Raw genomic sequence first — 9,763 nt, 5'->3', positions numbered from 1 at the left:
AGAAACCTATTTCTTTTGGTGGAGGTGGATGGCACTACTCTGAATAACTATTGCATGGCCAGGAATAGTATCAGGAGCAATTTTTTTTTCAGATAAGGAAGTAATCTTTCAGACATACATGAATTTGTATACAAATGTGTATTATAAAGATTATATTATTTATAATAGGAAAGAACGAAAAATTTAAATGACTATCAAAGGAATAAATTAATTAGGACCAACAGATACCATCTGCAAACATTAAAAGAAATAAAATAGATGCATGTATGCTAAGATGGATCAATCACCAAGACGTATTGTTAAGTGAACAATCAGGTGCTGAGTGGGGTACAGTGTTAGGTAATTGCCCCAGAAAGCCCCCTCCTGCTTTCAATAGACCAAGACTAGCTGTCTCACTCTTCAAGTTACATCTCCTTTCTAAGCACAGGGAATTACCCTCTGAACAACAGAGAGTTGCCTGCCAGATATCTCCTTATCTCCCAATTGCAAAACTCACCTCATCTCCCTGTCCCAATTACCCGCTGAAAATCTCAAACTTATGGCCTGCCCCTAACGGCTGTTCCCACGGGAGCAGTAATTCCTTATTGGCTATTCTACCATCCGTCACCATTCTGAGACTTCCCCTAACTGACTATACCAGGGTGTGCTTTTCTTTTGGTCTCTCTCTCATCTTCTCTCTCCTGCTCTTTTCTCTCCTTCTTGGGAGCAGCATCTCTCCTTCACCAATAAAGCCCTTTGGTACAAGCCTTGATGATCTGTGAGATCTCTGCTGGTCGAGTGCCGCCTTTTCTGTACATCTAGTATGTTTTCAAATATTTTTTTAGAAGCTAGACATACAGAGTTATACAGAACAGAATATCATTGATATTAACTATCTCTGAAAAGGTGAACCTAATTATTTTTGTCATGAGCATGAATTACTTAAAAATATTTTAACATTAATAAAAAATAGTCTGGGTACAGTGGCTCATGCCTGTAATTCTAGCACTCTGGGAGTCTGAGGAGGGTAGATTGTTTGAGCTCAGGAGTTCAAGACCAGCCTGAGCAAGACTGAGAACCTGTCTCTACCAAAAATAGAAAAACTAGTCAGCCATGGTGGTAATGCCTGTAGTCTCAGTTACTCCAAAGGCTGAGACAAGAGGATTGCTTGAGTTCAGGAGTTTGAAGTTACTGTGAGTTATGATGTCACGGTACTCTAGCCTAGAGCAACAGAGTGAGACTTTGTCTCAAAAATAAATAAATATATAAATAAAATGACTTCAAAAAATATATAAAAATGAACCAGGTATTAAGGCAATTGCCTGTAGTCCCAGATACTTGGAAGGCTGAGGCAAAAGGATTGCTTGAGCCTGAGCGCTATGATGATACCATAGCACTCAAACCTAGAGTCACAGAGTGAAACTCTATCCCTAAGAAAGAAAAGAACAACTTAATAAAAAATAATAGCTGTTCAATCATTATGTGTTGGCCTGAACCATGTTTAGAACACATGGACCATGTTAATTCAGAAGCCTTGGATTGGGAATCAGACATAAATTCTCTACTTAGCTCTGTCACCAACCACCAGGGTTTTTCTGTAAGAGCTCTTGATGCTTTAGTCACAATTTCCCCTTAAGAAAAATTGGGGCTGGGTGTCATAGCTCACGCCTCTAGTCCCAGTCCTCTGGAAGGCTGAGGGGGGTAGACTGCCAGAACTCACAGGTTCAAGACCAGCCTGAGCAAAAGCAAGACCCTGTCTCTAAAAGTGGTAGGCATTGTGATGGGTGCCTGTAGTCCCAGGTGCTGGGGAGGCTGAGGCAAGAAAATCACTTGAGCCCAAGAGTTTGAGATTACCGTGAGCTATGACATCACAGCACTCTAGACAGGACAACAAAGTGAGATTCTGTCTCAAAAAAAGAAAGAAAGGGAGGAAGGAAGAGAGAGAGAGAGAAATTGGTATAAAATTGGTATAATAGTATTTACCCGACATCTCACAGATTCTTAAGGATCAGATGAGATAATAGTCAGCAAAGCATTTTCTAAAGTATAAGAATGCAAAGAATTGTTATTACTGTTATTTACTGGTGAGGAGGGCTCTGGTTCATGAGATAACATGCACAGTCCTACTTGAAACATCAAGCAAATCGGCCAATTTGCCGATACCCACCTCACTTAGTACCATGTCCTATTGTTTTACAACCAGCTGTAAAGAAATCTATCATTTTATAAAGGTGAAAATATTTATCTGGAGACATACCGGGGTGAATCTTTATGGTAGAAGGTAACCCAGAGCTCGGGCTGTGGGAGATAAGAAGAAACAGGAGAAGAAGGCAAAAAGGAGAGAAGGGATGACGAGTGACCAGAGGCTGGGCTGTGTGACCCCCCCACCTCACTTGTCCTTGACACCGCGAAATGAGGGAGGTGAGTAGATTTCAAAGGAAGCCAGTTAAAGGGCCCAACTTATGGAGGATCTCTCAAGAAACAAAAAGAGAGAGAGAAAGAGAGAGAGGGAGAATCAGAGCAAGATCTCGAGAAAAGCACAGGAAGCAAAAATTCAGGACCTCTAAAGAAAGAAAAGGTCTGGACGGCCACTGACAGGGATTCAGACGGGGCCAGGCAGACTTTAGAAATCTAAGGGGAAGGGGCCCCCAGCTGACTTCAGGGTGACATACTGTTTCCCCAGATAGATATTTGGCCATTAAAGTTCAATACACCCTAATGTTAGGCTGCGTTTACAGAATGCAACCCGGGATAGTCAGCCCCGTGGATTGATTATCCACAATCAGCAGGAGCATTCCTAGGTGAAGTGCAAATTGCTTTCCCTGGTGCTTGACCCTTCCAAACCATAATGATAATTGCTGCTGTGTTGCAAGCTGGGCTTATGAACAACTCAGGGGTCAGTGCCCTCCCCTCTAGTAAGGCTACCACATAGTAGGGAACTACATACATCTGATTGTGATAAATTGCTAGTTTACCTGCTAATCAGAGCACAGTAGTGGGGATTTTGTAACACCACCAAAAGCAGAAAACAACACTCCTCTCTCCTCTCGAAATAATAAGGGGAAATCTACTGCTCCTCTCTATTTTTCACAAGAAATGAAATAGGTTCAATTTTAATCACATGAGCAATAAATCAAATATCAAATTTAAAGCAATGAACTACAAAAAGCATCCTCGAAGTCACTTAGCAATGATAAATTAGTAATGTATTATTAAATTATTCATATCTTTTTTTTTCCTTTGGACCATAATGATATACTGTACACAGCACTGATAATTTACTTAGGCAGAGTCCATTCATTTAATTACGCTGCTAAACTTGGTAGGCCAATTGGTCATCATGAGAGCTTCCAGGCAAGCTAATCACAAATATATAGAACATGTCCCGTAGTGTCCCCAGCGGCTAAGTGCTAAAATGCTATTTAGTGCTCAGAAGGTTAATGTCCTGCTTATGTAAATTGTCCAATTTAACATTCAGCAGCAGTATCATAAATTCTGGCTCCAGGATTTCATTAAACGTATGTTCAAACTAGTTGACCTTAAAGGTTAACAAGCACAAGTTAAACAGGACAATTATTTAACTCACTTCTTATCAAGAGACTGAAGCGCACTAGCCATTTAATAGCTCCACATACTTCACAATTAGAATTCTTATAAGGCCTCTGATAAAACTGCAGGTCATGAATTTTCATAAGGATGGCAGATAATAACTATTTATCTGCACTTGTTTTTCTTTCTTATAAACTTAAACTTTGATCTTAACATTCAATTAGAAATGATTCCACAGAGAAGGAGTAGGTGACTCAGGAAGGCGTCTTTGGGGTCAGCAAGAAGCTTTAAAACAGGATATCTGCATTGTCATTAATGGAAATTAACATAAAAGTCACAGGCTCACTATCAAGTGTGCAGAACTCAAGTGAGGTATCAGACCAAGGTTGAGTTACAACATTGCTAACTGTTTGGGGGTATTGAACTGAACACTCGATTCCTATCTGAAAAGATCCCCAAATGCCTGTTAACCCACTGAAGAAAGCACATCCCGCTTTGCATTTATACTATTCTGGGTTTTGAGAGGATGAGAAGGAAGATTGTGTAAGGCATCCTCACTACGCTAGTTTTCTCCTGGTTCTCCCTGGGCATTGTGAAATTTGAGCAAAGCACTGGGAGTAGTTGCTAGTCTCCTGCTACCTACAGCTCAGGTGAGGCCAGCAATGGCTTCGGGGACACGGTAAGCAGGTCACCCTGCACCAGCAATCTCAACGGCTGAGAGCCACTGCAAGCCAGGAAGGGCACGGGAAGCATCGTCTCTTTGCAGGCTCAACTGTTGACACCGCACGCGGTTTGGAAGGTAAAGCAGCGATTAAGAGCAAACAGGATTTTAATAATAAATCACCAGCTGAATTTCTGTGAGGAGCTGAAACGGAGCAAAATACGTCAGAATTGCCTATAGGTACCTTTTCCGGGTGCATAGAAAGTCATTTTTAAAGTTTGGTAATGCTCGTTAAAAATAATTGAATATGATGATAGGAAAAGCACAGGGAGATAAGTAAGTGGGCAGGCAGGTGGGTAGATATTAAATACTGCCTGTGCCTTGCCAGGCCCTCGCCCTGCGCTCCTGCTTCCCCCGGAGATTACTTATTGTTAGGAGCTGCTTAAGGAAATAATGGAAGGAAGAAATGTTTTCTAGCATGAAAGAATGTGACGGTGTTTTATACTCTGGTGTTGCTCTTCATCCAAACTTCATCTTTTGAATATTGGCTTCAAATCCTGCCTGAAAGAGGACATAAATAACGTGAAATGGCTAAAGGACTAAAAACAGTTATGATCAGGTTTTCATAACTAACGTTATTGATAGCTTCTCTCGCACAAGCACTCACACACAGGGCAATATCCATTTCCAAAGTAAGATTTAGAGCCCTATTTGCAATAAAAAGGCTAGCGCATGCAAATAAAGAATGCGGAAAGCGAGGCCCTGGGATGGTCTTCCCCTGGGAGAGGGAGAAAGAGCCTCTTTCTAAATCAGAGCACCACAGGGTGACCACCGAGCACTTTTTTAGATTTCAGATGTGGCTTTGCTTCTCTTTGTGCTCGGGAAGGGTCTGAAGGGACGTGGAATTGCCAAGTCCTTACTTTGAAAAGGACCACTCCTCTCGGCTTAATGGCATTAGTATTTGAACTTGCTAAGGTCAATAGATTTGTACGTCTGTCTGTACGTTAAAGAGAATGACAAGAAGATCAGGCAAGAAGCGTAACAACACAAAGGAGGAGGTGGCAAAACGGAAATATTTTCACGGGATCTGATGTTTCCATAGCATTTGAATGTGGTTTTCCTTGTTTTTTTCTTCTTCTCAGAAGCTTTAGTTTAGCAAAGACAGTAGATGAAATGCTTTCTCAAAGTCTATAAGTCCATTCTGTGTTCAAGACAGTTTCTTATAAATAACTCTTTCTCTAAAAATATTTTTGCTGTAGTTGTAATAAGAAGACGCTAACAATGCAGATGGCACTTTATCCGCCTTTTGCTATTTTACATATAGTTTGGGGGGAATAATTTTCTTCTATCTTTGGTTCTGTTTTTCACATGTCAGCAGAAAAATATTTCTTTTTTCTTCAAAACATTGGACTTTAAAAAATTACTCTATTGGTTTGGTGCCCATAGCTCAGTGAGTAAGGTCACCAGCCCCTAGACTGAGGCTGGCGGGTGCGAGCCTGGCCAGGCCTACTAAACAATGACAACTCCCAACCAAAAAATAGCTGGGCGTTGTGGCAGGGACCTGTAGTCCCAGCTACTTGGGAGGCTGAGGCAAGATAGTCGCTTAAGCCCAAGAGTTTGAGGTTGCTGTGAGCTGTGATGCCACAGCACTCTTTTGAGGGTGATATGATGAGATGCTGCCCCCTACAAAAAATTACTCTATCAAAAATTAAAGAGATTACATGGTAAATTACAGTTCCTAAATTAAATTAATTTCTAAATTTGTAAGATTTGTAGGATTAATATATATAGTTTACTCTTTACACATATTCACAGCTTCTATCACACTGAGATCCTCTTCCTTAATGGTGATCAAAAAGCGGAAAACACTGGACTCCCAGTATTCTGTCCCCCTAAACCTAGGCGTTATTATTAGAGACTGTTACTTCTGTATTCTGTAGAATAGTGAAACTTTCAAAGTTATGTAGTAATCAACAGCAAAGCCTTTCTTCCTTCCTCAGGATCTCATGGTCCTGAAAAGTGTTACTAAGAGAAAACAGTGCTTTGTAGGAGGAATAGCAACGACAGTAGCAAGTGTGATAGATCACTCTTCAGTTGCAAGTAGTTATTTTTGTCCATCCTTTTGTCTGAATATGACTGTGGTAGAGAATAAGGAATAACAGATGTGGAAAGGGGATGTGAAAAATAATGGCACACTTTTTTACAGATGGCATAGCCATGGCTCAGAGACAAGCTGAGGCCCACTGCTGATAGCAGACAAAAACACAGATGCAATTAATAATACCTGGGAAGGAGCTGGGAATGATTAGACTGGTGTAGCAGCACTTCTGCCCATATCCCTCACCCTAACCACTCCCACCTCCTAAGCAACAGAAAAAGGCCAACAGTCAAGTCACAAACCCAAATTGATGCAGGCTGCCTTAGACCAAGATGGCATCCCTGGGGGATAACATCTAGGGTTGTGAATCCTAGCTGATATCAGGAATGGCTGGCCAGCTAAATAAAGAAAGGGAGATGAAACACAGGGATAAAAGTTGGGACACAGAGAGGCAAGGAAGTTGTTGTGGGCTCAATTGTGCCCCTCAAAAAGATATGGCAAAGTCTTGTCCCTCAATACCTGTGAATGCAATCTTATCTGGAAAAGACTCTTTGCAGATTTAATCAAGTTGAGATGAGATCATTCAGGGTTAGGGTGATGCTTAAATCCAATCCATCCTTATAAAGTGAGAGATATTCAGGAACACGGAGACACAAGGAGAATAGCATATGATTACAGAGGCAGAGATTGGAATGACGAATCTATGTACCAAGGAACACCAAGGATTGCTGGCAACTACCAGAAGCTAGGAGAGAGGCACAACATAGCTTCTCCCTCAGAGTATATACAAGAAACCAAGATGGTGTCCACTAGGGGAGACACCTTGATTTCATATTTCTACTCTCCAGTACTGTGAGAAAATAAATTTTTGTTGTTGGAAACCACCCAGTCTGTGATCCTTTGTTACAGCACCCCTAGGAAACTAACATATGAGGGGTGAACAGAAAGTTGACCTCTTTTTAACTTCCTAGATTCTCCCAGCAGTCCTCTGGTCTGTTCTGTGTTCTAATGTCTTCCATACTCTTCTGGACTGACTGGCACTTACTACTTCAAATGCAGAGGACTACCAAGCACAAGTCTTAAGGTCCATTCTCAAATTGGGTATGCTTCTTGGCCAATGACTCCAGTAATACTTTATTTTTCTTTGTTTCTTTAGAATTGGTTTGAACCACCTCTTAAATCCCCTGGAGCTGAAAAATCCAATAAATAAAATGAAAAATGTAATTGAGAGCCTGAACACCAGAACTAATTGAGCAAAGGAAAAGTTGAACAGTAAGCCACGCCCAGTTGGATCTCTTCAGACTGGTGTCACCATAGCCTTCTCCCATTGGCTAGCTTCCAATACTGAAGATTTTAAATCTATAATCATAGTCCTACCTAGGGTTTGAGATAATCACAATAATGTTCAGAAGTATATAAGAAGCTAAGTGGATGCTAGGCAACATTTCCCAGAGAAAGAGACTCTTAATATAACTTTTAGGTGAGGGAGAGGAACAGCTGTAGGGGAGAGAGTATATCTATCAAAGAAGATAGCATGTCCAAAGGACAATACATGGAAGACAAGAAGCTGTAAGAAATCCAGTATGCCTGCAGCATAAGGCAGGGGTAAAGTGGTCCAAGATGAAGTTAGAAAGGCTCTGGGGCCCAGGGTTTCTCAATCTCAGTACTATTGACATTTGGGGCCAGAGATAATTCTTTTTGTGGAGAATCTACCCTGTGCTTTATAGCAGCATACCCACTGGGTTCCAATAACACACGTCAGATGCTCGCCACCTGCTGGAATACTCTCTGGAATTGAGAAATGCTGACCCCCTTGGCCATTGCAAGGTTCTATATTCCACATAAGAATTTGCAGAGAAAAGTGGAAGAGATCACTATGATCTGATTTTGCATTAAAAAAAAAATCACTATATCCCCAAGAACATGCAGAGAGACAGGTGGGAGTTTATTCCTGAAGTCTACTGGAGGGATGATGACATTGGAACTGAGGTGGTGGCAGCAGGATGGAGAAAAGCTGACAGATGTGAAAGGTGTTAGGCTACAGAATGCAAGTAACATTAATAATCTTCATGAAAGTTTCATCGTTTCACAACATTTCACTGACCTGCTTTGCTGGTTCTTCCCTGGACTTGAGCTGGGCTCCTTGTCTTACAACTGCTGACTTTAATAGACTACATCTGTTTTTCAGAATCAGGCACTTTCTTTGCTTATTACTTGTAAAGGGTAATTTCTAACTCTGCACTTTTTATTAAGGCTGACCCTAGACTATCTGTGATCTGAAGGACATTGTTTGCATTTTTCTCTTGAAGTAAAACCCAGGCTAAACATACCCCTTTGGGTTATTTACTTGCTTTTTTTCCTAGGAGCAGGATTACTAGGAGCTTGTCAAAGCAGTTCCTATCATTTCATTAATCTTCATTTGACAATGAAAACTCAGAGAGAAATCCCAAATTCAAAGGAAAAAAATATAATTGTTAAGTCTTCTATAGTCTGAGCATCTGCTGAAGTCAACAAATGGTCTTCTGGTTATCTCAGAGAAAAATCAACAGTAGTCAGAGTATATTTATTGTCCTATTTAGTGGGTTTCAGTACAATCTCATTATGCCCACCCTCACATAGCACAAGGCCTTTTCCATTAGTAAAAGAAGGAACAAAAGGTCGTAGCTTCGCTGCAACTTCTACCCTCCAATTAGAGAGACTCTTTACTAGAGAACATAATTGGGCCATTACTGAATCCCTCTACAAAATAAAAAAATATATAATTTCATTCTTGTTGGTTTTCCTGTGAGTGAGACACAGATCATTAATGGATATTCAAAAAAGTAGCAATAATATTACTGATGGATTTTCTAAATGTGAGATGCCAGCCCCAAAAGTTTCATAATATTCCTCATTTCAAAGAACCTTATTGGCCAGATAGCCATTTGGGAGTTGTTTCTAATTGAAAGCCATTCTAAGTATCATATTTATAATAGTGAACCATATTCAATAGCAAGCTCAGGAAATAATATTAGCACTGAGACAAAATCTCTTTCCTTTATCAAGGACATGGAGGTGTCCTGAAAACCAACAATGTTCCAAGAACAATGAAAAAGACTCACAAACATCTATGGATATACATGTATAGTAATAGAATCAGTGGTACCCATTATACTCTAAAGCTATAGACACATTTCTGAATCAGGACATCCAAATCTTGCCTTAGGTTACACTGAGAACCACTTGATCACTGAGACATCTTATGATTTTTTTTTTTGAGGAAAAGAAAAGAGAAGTTTATTAATTAGGAGGAAGATAGCCAACTCTCATCTTATTTTTCTGTTTTGTTTTTCTTAAATCATAACTGTGTACATTGATGCATTATGGGGTTCAGTACACTGATTTCATATACAATGTGAAATGCTTACATTGAACTGATTAATGCATCCATCACAATTATACTCTTTTCTTAATAGTTTTGAAATGTACCATTGCAT

Source organism: Otolemur garnettii, unplaced genomic scaffold (assembly GCF_000181295.1).
Source record: "Otolemur garnettii isolate 467f Iridium unplaced genomic scaffold, OtoGar3 scaffold00168, whole genome shotgun sequence".
Classification (NCBI taxonomy): Eukaryota; Metazoa; Chordata; class Mammalia; order Primates; family Galagidae; genus Otolemur; species Otolemur garnettii.
The sequence above is the reverse complement of the archived record's forward strand: the minus strand, read 5'-3'. Positions refer to the sequence as shown.